The sequence below is a fragment of the Mixophyes fleayi genome, chromosome 8 (genome assembly GCF_038048845.1).
Source record: "Mixophyes fleayi isolate aMixFle1 chromosome 8, aMixFle1.hap1, whole genome shotgun sequence".
Classification (NCBI taxonomy): Eukaryota; Metazoa; Chordata; class Amphibia; order Anura; family Limnodynastidae; genus Mixophyes; species Mixophyes fleayi.
In genome coordinates, this window is record NC_134409.1 from 89,784,429 (window position 1) to 89,801,345 (window position 16,917).

The following is a 16,917-nucleotide window of genomic DNA, read 5'->3' on the forward strand; positions in this document are numbered from 1 at the left end:
AGAGTCAACCAAGATCTTGAGACTTTCATAAGGATGTTCTCCTCAGCCAACCAAGACAACTGGGTAGATTTACTTCCATGGGCTGAATTCGCCCATAACAATATGTATCACGAGTCATCTTCAAAAAGTCCATTCTTTGTGGTATACGGTCACCATCCGTCTTTCCCAGAATTTCCTGCCCTCCCTCCCACCCAAGTTCCTGCAGTGGAGAGTGTATGTCGGAATTTCAAAAAATATCTGGTCTCAAGTTAATTCCTGCCTGAAGAAGACATCTGCCAGATACAAATGTTTTGCTGATAAAAAGAGGCGAGCTATTCCTCCAATGAAAATTGGAGACCGCGTATGGCTTTCTAGCAAAAATATTCGCCTGAAGGTTCCGTCCATGAAGTTCGCTCCCCGTTTCATTGGTCCATACAAGATCACTCAGGTGATAAATCCGGTGTGCTTCAAACTACTATTACCTTCGTATCTCCAACGCCTTCCATGTGTCATTACTCAAGCCTCATATCATCAACCGTTTCTCTGTTCCTCCTTCAGCACCTCGGCCAGTACAAGTTCATCAAGAGGAAGAGTTTGAAATTACTCATATTTTAGATGCTAAAATTTCGCAAGGAGTTCTTCGCTTTCTTGTGCATTGGAAGGGCTTTGGTCCAGAGGAGCGTTCTTGGATCCGCGCAGATGATCTCAACGCTCCAGCTCTTCTAAAAAGATTTTATTCCAAGTATCCGGGCAAACCCGGCTCCAAGTGTTCTGTGTCCACCTTTAAAAGGGGGGGTACTGCCACTCACCGGACCGTGAGTGCCTCTGCGCTGGTGCGTGGTTCTCTAGCCTTCCTGCCGGCGCCTGTCCTGAACCGCGGCCGTCCGCCATCTTGATGGACTGCGCAAGCGCAGCACCCAAGAACTCTTATGACCTTTGCTTTTCATCTAATTGGAGGATCAGGCACCTCTCCCTATTTAAGGCACCTGTGCTCATTACCTCGTTGCCTGATCTTGAGTCTCATTCCCTGTGAGTCTCTGAAGGTGTCTTCTGGGTCCTGCTCGTGTTTTCAGTTTCCTGCTGATTACCTGCTCTACTCATCGGTGGTTCCCATACCCGCTACTGACTCCTGTGTCCTGCTCGTGTCTTCAGCTTCCTGCTGATTATCTGCTCATCGGTGGATCTCATACCCGCTACTGACTTCTGTATCCTGCTCGTGTCCTCAGCTGTCTGCTGGATTACCTGCTCCGCTCATCAGCGGTTCTCATACCCGCTTTAGCCGTTCAGCGCTCCTGCTGTGCCTGCATATCCTCGTGGACCAGCTTCTCTACTCATCAGCGGTATCCATACCCGCTATAGACCATTAGCTATAACGCTGCATATCTGTTTGGAGCAAGTTCCTCTGTGCTCTCATTGTATTCATACAATTATTGACTCTATTCATTCCTCCACTTATCCTCACCTGAACAAGTCCTCACCTCCTCGCAGTGGTACAACTTGCTGTCCGCAGACCACTGACGCCTCCTCTATCTACCTGCACCTGGACAAGTCTTCTCATCACAGCAGTGGTACAACTTGCTGAACGCAGACCACTGACTCTCCCATTACCTTCCTTCATCTGCTCACGTCCACCCGGCTCTCCGTGGTTGAAACCTGCCTTCCACTATAGCTGCAAGTCGCTGACTTATCTACCAGTATAGCTGCAAGTCGCTGACTCATCTACCAGTATAGCTGCAAGTCACTGACTACCATCAATTCCATTAGCATTCTCTCTCCATCTGCTGTTATATACGTTCCACTATTCACCCTGCTGCCAGAGGACCGCTGTGCAAACTCCGCCCCTCTGGTAAGCATAGTCACCTGGTGAATCCTGGGCAGAACTTCTAGTGCCCGTGACACAAAATCATTGTAATTATTTATTCCCTATCATCGATAACTAGCGCACGCAATGTGCAATCCTTTCGGCGAATGAATTGGACAACTGCGGATAAATAGAGCATTAGAATGATACCAAACAGGACATGCTTCCCATGACCTGAACCTAAAATATCACTAAAGTGTATATAAAACCTTATAATATATAACTATAAACCAAATAACATCTGCTCATAAACGACTGTGAAATGGAACCATTATAAATATGAAATATATATATATAAATGAACGTGAAAGTGCGAGTGTATGCGTGCATGCTTTATTGTGCGATTGCGCCATGACACGTAACACGTAGCGTACTGATCGCAATTACACAGTAATTATACGACTGACAGCTAAACCCTTTGATAGTACACTAAACTATCACCTTAAAGATTTTATATGCCAGGATCTCAGTACCACGTTTCATTGCTCTATAATGTATGTCTCCCTTTGCGTATGACCACTGTCTGTAGATCTCAGACAGGTTACCATAAAAGAGAGTCATAATCCTAGAAGCAATTTTTCTTTTACTATAGAGCATATACCTCTGGAGCTTGGAGATAACCTTTTGTATGCCCTTCAAAGGTGCAATAGAACATGTATCAACAATATAGAATATCCTACAACCGTTCTTCATGCCTAACATGTTCATCTGTCCAAAGCATGTCTTTTAGCTCAGACAACATTTAAATAATGCATGTTCACCAATAACATCATCCTATGTCTATCAACAATGTCATATACGATCTCCTTCAGCTTGAGTTAGTATATACTCTAATAATGTCAACAGTTCTTTTCATCAACACTTGTGGGGCGGGTTATTGTCTGTTTGTTCTTCCCAGTCTCCCAATCCTCAAGTTTCTTTGTACATGAAACAGTGATCGGCTTGCCAAATATTGGGAGATTCCAAACTAAGAGCCCTAGCTGTCTTACCTTTCCCCTAGTGACCTCCCACCCCATAATTCGGGTACCTCAGGAATATTTAGTGGAAAGATAACTATTCCTACTCGATATAATCTCTGAGGCACGTGAGAGCACACCCAGCACTTAGTTTGGTATAGAACCTTACCCACCCAAGAATGATAATCATCCTCAAGGATGCCTGCTCAAGTCCGAATATTACTGGACTGTCATCGCTGGATGTACCTCTTCAACTATGGGGTCAACGTACTTACGGACGTAATACTCCTCAGACAATAGCCCCTCGCACTTTCTCCAAGCTTTCCAAATTTTCCTTTACCCCTGTATTGAATAGAGTAATTGGCTGGACCGATTGTACTAACACCTTCTCCTTCATCCCCAACTCCTCAATATCACTACCTGAATCAGCTTCGGTCCCCTGTTCACAATTGAAAGAATTGACTGTCCTGAAAAGAGAATCATATGAGAGAAACACAGAACAGAAAAAACTACCACTTCATGCTGGACAACTGTCTTTGCAAAGTCCTTGGCTCAGGTGTTGTTAACTGCAATTGGGGTCTCCCAGAACAGATTCACGAGTGTAATTGGAACCTTCTCCAGGTGTTGACTCCTCTGCAGTGGATGGAATGGGTACCAGTGTCTCTCTGCTACCCTTAAGGATGCAATGCTGGTCGTCAACACTTGGTACCTGTCTGTCAAACAACCTGAGCATAGGAAATTACAGTTCCACAACTTACTCTCCCAGTCCAACATCCTGACAGTTAGTGTAACACCTTAGGAGAGAGTGTTTTGAACGTTCTCGGTTGCTGTCTCACTATTTGCTTTTCCTCTCAAGGTCTAGAACAATCTCTCCATTACAAACTCGCCACAATTAAGTCAAGAACATTTCAAAAGATGACAGGTTATGAGGCAGTTTAGGAGTGATTTTGATACTGGGGAGTACTAGCGGCCGAAGGTACCAGCCACTTGAATCACGTTTCAACCCTCATTCCATTCAATTCGTTCTAGCTAGTACCGTTACTTTATTTTCCCACTGGTTTGTGGCTGATCAAAAGTATGTAACTTGTTATCACTGCTCATACATTATACATTTATTACCAATAACATGAATACCCCTATCACCTTTTATAACTCTAGGGATACCACATTTACTAAGAACAACCCTGAGTATGATACAGCAATACATTAGAAACATTTCAATACACCTTTACCCAATACATATTTGAGGATCCTACAAGGTGGTAATTGGATGAAGTGGATTTGTTTTACCTGGAGAAAGTCCATCTGTAGGAGGGGTATGGGATGGCTCTATTGGTTTTGCCTTCCTGACACTCTCTCAATCAAAACAGGACATTGCCTTCTTACTAGCTTGAGAAGAAACGTCTGGTGCACATCAATATACTCTTACCAGCTCGCACATACCTTCTGTGCCCAGCTGAGCCAGACCATGGGTGCCTCCGCTAGGCATGGAAGATACACTCTGGAAGCTACTGGTCGACAAAGGACTCAGACTCGAAACTAAGGGTTATTAATCTCTCCCAGAGGGAGTTAACGCCTCATCATATTAATCTCCTAAGCAAGGGACTTTCTTTTTCACCAGCTCAAACCATGAATCGCTTTGATTGGGAGAAGGACTTAATTCTCCTTTCTAGAAAATTACTTCTCAAGAAATTTTATAGTAGTCAGAAATCCAAAACAGATATTGACTCTCAAGGTTTGCAGTTCACAGAACAATTACCAGTCACATTGAATACAGATGAAGATCTACAAATACTCGATATACTAGAGGAATTACAATTAACCAATTCAGATGACAATACCCCTCCTACTGGTACTAACATATGTAACCCAGTCCTTCTAAGGAAAAAATCAACTTTCTTTCCAGATGCTAAAATATGTCCTCAAGTAAAAGTCTACACCGAGTTAGTATCAAGAGATCTAGATGATTTTTTTTAGATCTAATGATGGTGGTCTCAGAATTAGTAACAACTTAAGTAAGATGGAATCGAGAGCCCTCAAAGAAATTTGTAGTTGGAAAGATGTTGTGATTAAGCCCTCAGACAAGGGGGGCAACATTGTTATTTGGCCATTGGAAAAATATATAGATGAAATTCAGCGACAGCTTAATAATCAATTATGCTATCGTCATCTTATCTTTAATCCAACTGCTAATTTCCTGAATCTATACGAACGTATTATTAACTCAGCATTTAATAAGGGCACTATTACCAAATCTGATTTTGATTTCCTGTCAGTCAAGAATCCTAAAATACCAACTATGTATGCTCTCCCAAAGATACACAAAAATGAAACTAACCCTCCTGGACGTCCAATTATATCAGGAGTCCAAGGGCTCACTGAAAATGCCAGTAGGTTTATAGACCAACATTTGAGATCTTATGTCGTTGGTCTACAATCTTACGTGAGGGACACATTGGATGTGCTCTCAAAAATCCAAGATATTACCATCAGTTCAACAACCAAACTTGCCTCTTATGATGTAGAATCTCTCTACACTAATATCGATCATACCCAAGGTGTGGGAGCAGTACGTTATTTCTTAAATATGGACACCAATACTGAATTTAATGATTTTCTATTGACACTCTTAGAATTCATCTTGACTAAAAACTACTTTGTGTTTAATGAGAGATTTTACCTCCAGATTAGAGGTACAGCGATGGGCACATCTTGTGCCCCTACTTATGCTAATCTCTTTTTAGGGTGGTGGGAGCAGGAATTTGTATTCACTGAGTCCAATGATGAATTTACAAATAAAATCGTAATGTGGCTTCGTTATATCGACGACATTTTGATTCTCTGGGATGGAGACATTGACCAATTCCACACCTTTACTTCCATCTTGAACTCCAACAAATTGAATTTAAAATTGACATCTGAAATCGATGATTTCTCAATCAACTTCCTTGACCTTACTATTAGCAAAACATCTCTGGGTACCTTGGAAACTGATATTTTCCGTAAAAAGACAGCCACAAATACTATACTACACTGTACAAGCTCTCACTTTCCACCAGTTCTATACGGGATCCCAAAAGGAGAATTCTTGAGGACTAAGCGTAATTGCTCTAACCAACAAACATGTTCTCAAAGAACCTCTGAACTGTTAACAAGATTACAACATAGGGGTTATAGTAATAAAATTCTAAAAAAAGCCAACAAATTGGTTAGTAATACACAAAGGGAGTCATTAATTTATCCTAAAAGGGATCCCAATAAGGTCAACCCCAAGATCAGGATGATCGGAACTTTCTGTGCTGAGTGGCGACAGTTACAGAAGATCTTTCAACAACACTGGCATATTTTATTAACTGACCAAGATCTAAAGAAAAATCTTGATGAACAACTATCATTTAGTTGGCGTAGAGCAACAAATCTCAGAGACAAATTAGTACACAGTCATCTTCATAAAAATAAAAAATATAACCCTCAAGAACTTAAGGGCTTTTATAAATGTGGAACGTGTAAGGCTTGTCAATATATGGTACCAACTAAAATGTATAAAGATAAATTCAATAAGGAGTGGAAGATACAGGAATTTTTAAACTGTAACTCCTTGGGGGTTGTCTATTGCCTTATTTGCCCATGCTCCTTGAAATATATTGGAATGACTACCAGACCTTTCAAAAAAAGAGTACTAGAGCATATTAACAACATAAAAAACAGCAAAAAAGATCAGGAAAAATTTAAAACACTGACCTCTGTGGCAAAACATTTCTTATTATATCACGATGGGAATCCAAAGGGATTACAAGCTTTTGCTATAACCAAAATAAATTTGGGAATAAGAGGGGGTGACCTACAAAAGGAATTACTTCAAAAGGAGACTAAAATGATATTCCAGATGGGAAGCATGGCCCCATATGGACTAAATGATTATAATAGTTATTTATCTTTTTTATAATATGTATTGAACACATATTATTTTGGTAGACATTTATATTTATATTTATATATAATTTTTCTATCAAGAACATCAGGAGAATCTCAAAGTTTTGCTTGAGTTCTTTCCTTTCTATATTTAATTTTATGTAAATTGGGATCCCTATCAAAGTTTTATGTATTCACGCTGTCTATCAGTACTTATTAAAACACAAATTTCATTACACTAAATGTATTTTATTACCAAAATAAATTCTTATATTCTCTACGGTATGTTCCTTATGGATATAGAATGTAGAAGGACACATTAATGTATATTTAATGATTTTTCACTGCACACAACCTAGAAGGACTAATTATGTTCTTCCATACACATAATAAATGGTTTCACTCTTTATATTCACTTATGACAACACTTCCACATTAATGCACTTTATTAAGACCCCAAAAAATTAAAAAATTACAAAATTATAAACATATTTATATTGCACAATCTCTCTACTTACATTTTATTTATTTATTTTTCATATAAATATAAACAATATTCTCATAAAGGAAATTAATAAGGGTATTTGAATCCCTCATATTAATAATCTCAAGGGATATTCATATAATAACCACTAATAGAGTCTAATCATTGCTGCTCCCAGTCTCAATATCAGGTTTCCGTAGTAGTGTCTAATCAGAACAGCAAAGTCACGATATGTTCCCGTGTATAATATAAAAAACACTTATATGGTTATGTTTTACTTATTCATTTTGTCCATATTATCATATGAATGAACATCAACTCGGGAATTTAACTTTTAGATAAGCATCTCATTTCTTTTGCCTTCCCTCCAATAATAAGAAACCTTCTAAGTATCACAATACCTATAGGGCAGCCTATCTGTCAATCAAACCCACGAGGGTTTCTGAAGGACAGCGTATACACCCATTTTGGATCTAACCTGATGATTGGTTCCTCGATTTCTAACCACACCCATACAAACGGGTATATAAGAGCTGTCAAATCTGGGATTCATTCTGCCTTGAAAAAGCCAGTGAGCGAAACGCGCGTCGGCGTTGTGTCTCACCTTTCTTTATTTTATGCTATGTACCTTAAGGATCGCTTCCCAGTTTATTTTAGGTAGGGAAATTTCACAAAATCCCGCGAATCCTGTACTTAGCTTCATTAACCTCCTATGTCTCTGCCTAAATCTATCATAATTTAGCGCTATAAGTTTCTGTATGAGAGGGACTTTCGCTAGGAGTCTTTATCAGACTTCCAAGCTATGAGTCTGCACCAGACTCTTAAGTTGTAAGATTACCTTCTACAAGCTCCATAGGAGAAGTTTATTTGTGATGCTATTGTAAGTTTATCCTTAGCTCAAGATCGAGTGACATTATAGTTAGAATAATCTTACCTAACCATTATTATCATAGGTGTTTGGATAACAATACATTTAGCCAAATCCCATTACCTTGCTTATAAAATTAAGTGTTACATAGCTGTTAATTAGTGCCATTCAAGCCTGTTATCTCATATATATATAATAGGATTAAGGTGAGACTTTGCAAAATAATTTTTTTGCATTTTAATCACTATTCACACCTTTTAACTATTCTTTTTAATTATTTCGCTCAATTTTTGTCCATTTTAATCAATCTAATAAAAGTTAAATATTAATGAGCATCCACGGAGTGCCTCAATTTACACTGTCTTTTCTTTCTCTGCAATATTTGAGGATCCTACAAGGTGGTAATTGGATGAAGTGGATTTGTTTTACCTGGAGAAAGTCCATCTGTAGGAGGGGTATGGGATGGCTCTATTGGTTTTGCCTTCCTGACACTCTCTCAATCAAAACAGGACATTGCCTTCTTACTAGCTTGAGAAGAAACGTCTGGTGCACATCAATATACTCTTACCAGCTCGCACATACCTTCTGTGCCCAGCTGAGCCAGACCATGGCTGCCTCCGCTAGGCATGGAAGATACACTCTGGAAGCTACTGGTCTACCTTGTCCATCCCTCCAGGGTCTAGAAGACTCCTGACCAGCTCCCTTCACCTTCCAGTTTATTCTTCAGGTAACACAAATCTTATATATTAACTTTTTATAGCAATCACAGTACATAAGTAGGACATTACATGGAGGAATTGTGACAGTGACTCAGTTACCAACTGAAGTAGGTGTTAAGTTCACACTTACACACATGACTGTACATGACTGTCACACCAGGGCGGACATGGCTGTCAAATAGACAGCAGGGTTTTACGTGACAGCCGACAAATCTGTTTTGTTTTGTTTTTCTTTGTATTGTTTTAAATTGTGTACACACACAGACACTCTAGATGAGAGAAGGGAGGTAAATGATGCTGAACTGCTTGTTGTTATTTTTTTAACATAAGTTTCTTTTTTTCCCAACAGCTTTCCATGAACTCACTCCAAATGCCGTAACATGGATAAGGATCCTAGATGGTTAAGGTCCCTACCTCTACTGAGTGTGGCTTTAAAAACGTTACAAATGGCTAGACAACTGTTGTCAGGATTTGTGCAAAAATAATTCAACACTTAAGAGGTGGACTTTTGGTCTTATGCCCAGGCATAACAATGGCCTTTTTCTTATCTCTGGCAAGAACTGCGGCAATCTTTGATTGAAAGTGTGTGAAAATAATATTGTGACCTATGAGGTGGTCAAAATTGAATGGCAATGACTGGAAATTATTGTTAGTGAGGTTAATAATAATAATATACATACAAAATAATACCTAAATTAGGTAATTTAGCCCAAAAAATGGAATTTTGTAAAAAATACCAAAAGAAAATCAAAACACGAAAGGGCGGTTTTGGCAAAACCAAAACACGAAGGTAATCCAGATCCAAAACCAAAACACGGGGGTCAGTGAGCATCTCTATTATCTATGTAATTTCCCCTTAGGTGGCCCACGTCTCTCTGCTTCGACTCTTGTCCTTTCTGTACAGCCCTTTGCTAGGTGTCCTCGATCTTTTCTCTTTACAGTATCTCCTTATGTGTCCCTCTTTATGACAGTTGTAACACTTTATTGTCTCATACCTCTTTCTGTGTGTGTTGTCAGGTTGTGGTCGTGTGTGCAGTCCCTCTAAAGCCTGGATACTTACCATCCTTAAACTTCGTGCTTCTTCATTTTTACCTATATTTTTGTCATGCCCCATGGCAGACTCTCTAAGAGCATCTACCGTGATGCCTCTCCAACTAGGTAAAGAGGTTTGTACACTGGCTTTTAGATTCTCCCTGAGACCATCCATTAGTACTGTAACAGTTAATTCCCTGTGGTGCACGTTATCTTCTATATCTGTTATCCTTGTGTACTTAGTCATTATTGACATAGCTCTAATAAAATAGTCTATTGCCATCTCACTATCCTTTTGTTTGATAGTGAGAGTCTTGCTCCAGCTCACTAACCCCGGAAAATATATGGCCAATTGTGAGATTATACGTTTAATATTTTCCTGATTATCATCCTCTGTTAAGGATCTATCCTCCTCCAACATACAATCCTTAATAAACTTTTATATATCAGTATCGAGAGGAAGACAGGCCCTCAATACTAGTCACCAATCTTTATTAGTTGGTTCATATACATTACCAAAATATCTAGTAAACTTCTGACACTTCTATCCAAATCTATCCTAGGATCAGGGAAATCAGACAGAATTGAAAACAATTCAGATCTAGTCCATTGACAATGCAATTCTACATATTTTATAGGAACTACACCATCTTTTTCCGCCTTCCCATTGGGAACTACTATTGTGCGGACAGGATGTATACCTACCAAATCACTACATTCTGGACTATTTGCTGAAATTACTGTTGCCGTACAACGAATGCTCCCCTTTCTATTCATTTCTATATTATTCTCACCAATTTCAGCCGCTGCCCCTGCTGGTGGGACCGTTCCTTTTCCGTGTGATGCCTCTGGCATGAGCAATGACTGAAATGACGGTGGGTTCATTTTCTTCTTCTGAAACATTACTCTTATCATAACTTAATATATCATACAGGTAACTGGTTACATTTTTAACATTTTTGGTATCGGCTGTACTTACCACCCCAACCGCATTTTGCAGCAGGGGCACGCTTGCACTCAGTTCTCCACGCTTTTCAACGCTCACTTCCGTTGTGCGTGTGCTTTGCGCCACACCTACGTAAACTGTGCACGCACTCCCTTGCCACATGTACCCTTCTCGTTGTCACCATTTTAAACAGTCATCTTCAATTCTCGTTTTTGTTGATTCAATCAACCGTACTTTATTGCTAACATTATTCAACACCTCTGAATCTAGACTACCGCTCTTTGGAAAAGGTCTCACACTGCCGGTTCATCTTGACCCATTTGTCGCAGTACGCCGTTGCGTACGCATCATATTTATTATGCATAATATACCTTGCAGAAACAACCGGCCATTCCTTAGGCAGCACACAATTGGCCAGCTCTTATTGGCCGTGGACGATTTCAACAGGTACGTCCCCCTGAACTCCACATCACTGAACAATAACACGCAATTGTTAACGTACTCAATGGAGAAACAACCTAACACAACTGGGATCAGACAAGTACCAACTTCGCAATACCCTGCCTTTCCTAGTTTGAGTACTTTACAACTGTTGGTACCCTATATTTATCAGAATATCGGTGGTTGCAGCGTATTTCCTCCCACATCTCCCAAGACACAATCACGGCTGCACAATCAACCAGGCGGTCCGATCGCACCGCTTACAGATACTATCAGTAAGCTTTGCGATTACTATTGGGAATGCCACGAAAACCTGTTTTCGCTTCGAGTATACCTGCCATGTATATTCTGTGGCGTCTCTTTATCCCCTGTTCTTTGTTAGAACAGAACGCCACTCACACAAAGGCTTCTTTATATCCTGCTATCCTTACAAACAGAACCTTTGTTTTCAGGTCACCTTTTTACCGTGTTTCGTCACACACACCTGAACAACACCTCTGTCTCTTTTCAACAGTAAATAAACTCTTCTCTTCTTATAAATCATACAATTCACATACACCTTTGTTTGCTGCACAGAAAAATGAATTTCCCAAACAATAGTAATATCTTTTCAGAGGCTTTAGAAAGTCATTATACTATACATATAACAAACTATCAAAACGACTGTTTAAACACGTGGCAACACCGGAAGTACACATACGCTATGCAATACATTTAAAACGCAAAACGACAATAAAAAGAAACAGTTTTCTTTCTTGTCCCTAGATTCAAGTTAGCGCTCCTTAGATTATGCAAAAACGGACATTCGGTTTCACAACACAGAATGAACAGGTTTTAAACACATTGCGTTCTTACCCGTATATGATGCGTCACTCCACACTTTGTTGAAGAACAGAAATCAGTAGGCTTTGCGCATCGTCCGGTAGCTTAAATTCCAGCTGCGAGCCCCCAAATTATTAAAGTGCTTCCATCGTTTTCCAATAAGCATTGTCTATGCGATTTGTGTGGTTCCAAAGCACAAGAAATTTATTTAGCAAAAGTTTTGCAGTTCAATAAATAAGTACAGTACAGCCGACACCTGATACATACATACAGGAGCTGCGCCTGCTGCACTCTCTGCTGGATCCAGCTAGACAGTCTATCAGTCCAGAAGACTGTGGTCAGTGTGACTGTTTAGCTGGTTCCAGGGAGCTGTATATATACATTTAGTGATACAGTGAAGACAATAAAGTTGACTTGGCAGGTTTCCATAGGTTCAGGCTCCAGGAATGTCCAGTGTAAAGCAGTCCATAGGTCAGTTCAAACAACCCCCTCCAAGGGTGGGGATCTGCTCTCCAGATGATGCATACTTAGTTTTCCTGCCAATAACTGGTTCAAACTGGTCTATTAGCATTACACAGACAATATCATTCTAATCATTTATTCCCTATCATCGATAACTAGCGCACGCAATGTGCGATCCTTTCGGTGAATGAACCGGACAACTACGGATAAATAGGGCATTAGAATGATGCCAAACATGACATGCTTCCCGTGACCTGAACCTAAAATATCACTAAAGTGTACATATAACCTTATAATGTATAACTATAGACCAAATAACATCTGCTCATAAACGACTGTGGAATGGAACTATTATAAATATGAAATATATATATAAAAGGAATGTGAAAGCGCAAGTGTATCCGTGTGTGCTTTATTCGTGCGATTGCACCATGACACATAACACGTGGCATACTGATCGCAATCACACGGTAAAACAAACAATATACTTTCTTTTATACAATTATACGACTTTGACACTGACTCAGGGCTTTATCAAGTGCAAATACTAAAGTACATGACGACAGAATGGTTACATCTTGATTGGAAAATGTTTTTAGCAGGAAAGAAAATAAAACATTTCCAGCATTTTCACTGTGGTTATTTCTGTTCTCCATGTCTTTGGCAGCATAGATAGGGCAAATTCTGCCTGCAAAATATAATTTCATGTGAACCAGCCTCAGTGCATCATTAACATTTATCGGAATTTACGCAGGCAAACAAAATTATCCGTTCAAACACCAGTTACACTATTTTGTCCCTATTCCTTTTATATAGAGTTGAACAGATATTACCTGGCAGTGGGACCTTTTGTCAGTATTTTACTTACTTAAAAACTTGGCTGTTTACATAACTTAACACATTGTTGGTTCTTGCATGACACATCAGCTTTATATCACTCAATGCCTTCATTTATAATTCCAAAGCAAATCGAATGATATCTGCACCCAGCTTAGCGTCAGTTTAAAAATATAAATGAATTGAGACCAAATGGTTTAAACCAGGGGTGTTCAACCTTTTAACTTCCCTGGGCCACATTGGAAGACGACGAGTTGGTTTGGGCCGCACATAAAATATACTAACACTAACGATAGCTGATCATCCAAAAAACCATAGAAAACATAGTTAACATATTAAACTTACTTGGAAATGAAGTTAGTGAGATGTTTGACATTGTTTCTGAGCCACCAATGCTTCCATATTTGCTTCGATGGAACTTGTTGCAATTCTCAGTGAGTTCTCAAGGTGCTCATCAGATATTTTGGTTCTAGTTTTATTCTTCGTGTGATTCATCCTTGAAAATAGTTGCTCACAAATGTAGGTGCTTCCAAATAGCGATGACATGAATAAGGCATGATTGTGAAGTGAGGGATATTTTTCTCTTGGTAGATATATCTTATAGAAGTCCATTAAAGAGACGTGATCAAATTTTTCTTTCAGTTGAATGTCACATTGGAGCTCTATTGATTCCATTTGCAAATTGCCAGGTAATATGTTTATGTCAACTGAAAATGGAGTTGCAAATATCAGAAAAAATGATTGATTTTTTTCTAAAATCTTGAAACCTGTTCTCAAATTCCTGTACCAAATCGAAAAGCAAGGCTGCATATTTTTCGGTGTTCACAGGACCGTGTTTAGCCAATGTGCTGAAATGCATAAAATTGTTTGCCTTAATTTGAGAGTGCAATAGTTTCAGTTTCATTTCGAACGCTGTTATAGTTTGAAACATTGTACTGATCAATTGGTTTTCACCTTGAAGACGCATGTTTAACTCATTTAAATGAGTGGTCACGTCGACTAAAAATGCCAAATCTGTGAGCCAGTTTTCATCGTCAAGTTCGGGCACACCTTTTTTTTTGGATTCCATAAACAACTTGATTTAATTTCGCAAATCATAAAATCTTTCCAACATTTTCCCTCGACTTAACCATCTTACTTCAGAAAAGTAAATTATGTCCCCATACTCAGCATCCATACATTTTAGGAATTCCTGGAATTGGCGATGATTCAATCCCTTGGACCTTATGAAATTTACAGCCTTGATGACAATCTGCATGACGTTAGCTATCTTTAAAGCTTTCGCACATAAATTTTCTTGGTGTACTATGCAGTGATATTTCATCATACGGTAATTTTGGGAGGCAATTGCATCATTTTCAATCAATTTTACAAGTCCATCTCTGTTACCTATCATTGCAGGGGCACCATCAATAGCTATGCCAGATATGTTGTCAAAGGACAAAGAATATCGTTGTAATGTATTTTTCACTGCTTCATATAAATCTCTTGCTTTAGTTGTGTCTTTTAATGGAACTAAAGAAGCCATTTCTTCAGTGATACTATATTCGTCATCAATGCCTCTAATAAAAATTGCCAATTGAGCTGTATACGTTGCATCTGTACTTTCGTCTATCGCCATAGCATAAAATTTAAAAATAGCAGCTCTACTCTTCAAAACTTTTTCGATGGATTTTCCTATATCATCAATTCGCCTGGCTATAGTCTGGTGAGACAAACTGATTTTTGAAAAATCCCCTTTTTTTATCCGGGCAAATTATATCAGCCACGCTTTCCATACATTGCTTAATAAACTCACCATCGTAACATGGTTTCGATTTTTTTTGCTATCAGGTTTGCAACCACATAACTAGCTTTTACAATAGAATCACTTTGAATCAATACTTTTTTAAAATAATTTTGTTCAGATGCTAGTTTTTTTTTTGCAGTTAAGTGATTTTGTCTTTACGACACATTCCTTCACACACACTAAATTGCGCAGCATGTCTTGTCAGGTAATGCCTTTTCAAATTGTAGTCTTTGAAAACTGGCACTAATTCCTTGCAAATTAAGCAGTTTGCCTTACTATTTGACTCAACAAAGAAGTACTCATCTGTCCACTTTTCTTGGAACACTCTTCCTTCATCTATAATTTTTCTTTTTTGGGGTTTGGTTTTCTTTTTTGACATGTTAGAAGCCATGCTGGAATTTAAATTAAAAATAATACTTTTAGAAACCATAGTTTCATAATCAATGTGATTACTATGTGCACTATGCTGCGGATTTCCCTTTCAAATTAATGGAGCTATGTGGATGGAGGTGAGCGACAGGAGACTACCAGAAAGTGGCTTACCTGGGAGTAAGGATGCTGGAATGAGGGCTGTCTGCCACACACACTATTGCTGTTACACTCAGCTGTCATATAGACCTGCTTTTCAGTTGGCAGCAGATGTGCACTAGCACATAAAGTACTTGTAACTACTGTGAATATATTAACTCAGATTAAATACTCATTTAATTAATTCTGTCTTTTAGCACTGATTTAGAACCTATGCTAAAGAATTAATCTTGCTCTCAATTATTGAACCTAGATATTGGGTTGGTGAGGCGCATTGATTTATTTTACTAAACATCTGGCTTTATATAAATAGTTTAAATTCAGATAACCTATGTCTATAGTTATATTTTCATATAAAGTAAAATGATGGTGTTAGTAAGTTAGGAGAGTAGTGTACTGATTTAGGGGTATATTTAGTGATTTTGTATTTGAGTAGCATATAAAGTACTTGAGTGGCATTAGCCTTTTTTTATGAACTAATGTGCAGATACCCAATGATATAAGTTCCTTTCTGATCAGGCTCGACTGTGGCACAGAAGTACTCAGAGGTTAAATGGCACATGATCAGTTCACATCTGAGTAAATGCAGAGGACCAACCCAGAGGAGTTAATAGTAAAACACTATGTTAGTGAAGGTAGTTAATTATAATAGTAATGTATTTAATACAGTAATTGTCCATTAATTACCTGCTGGCTGACATTAAAGGCACCCGCGCTGCTGGAACCGCTCCTCCTAGCATAAGCGCGGCCGCAAGTGACATCATGGCACCCCCGCGCTGTCATGACGTCATCGTGCGCATGCGCAATGAATGGAAAAAAAAAACCATGGCGGCGCTTCTGTGCAGGGCAAACGGGCGGACCGGTCCTGCCACAAGTTAAGCATTTTCTTTACTTTTTATTTTACAGGTTTTTTGCTCCCATTAACAGCGCTGCCCCTTGCCACCGCTGGGCCACATTCACAGACGAGTTGGGCCGCAGGTTGGACAAGCCTGGTTTAAACCTTTGACATAATTTTAGACTAAATAATAAAAATGGAGGTATTAAGAAAAGTGTCTTATACTGAATACAAGGTGTAGGCCTGCCTGGGACTAAAAAGGAGAAAAGGGCTATGAAAAAAATAAAAATAAATAAATAATATATATATATATATATATGGTGTTGGAGAAACTAATACATATGTGGATCAAACTAGACATTAGTTCAACTGATCAATAATGAAACAGTGTAAACATGTGTAGCCAACTTTACTCAAAAGTAAAGTTGGCTACACATGGAGAGATC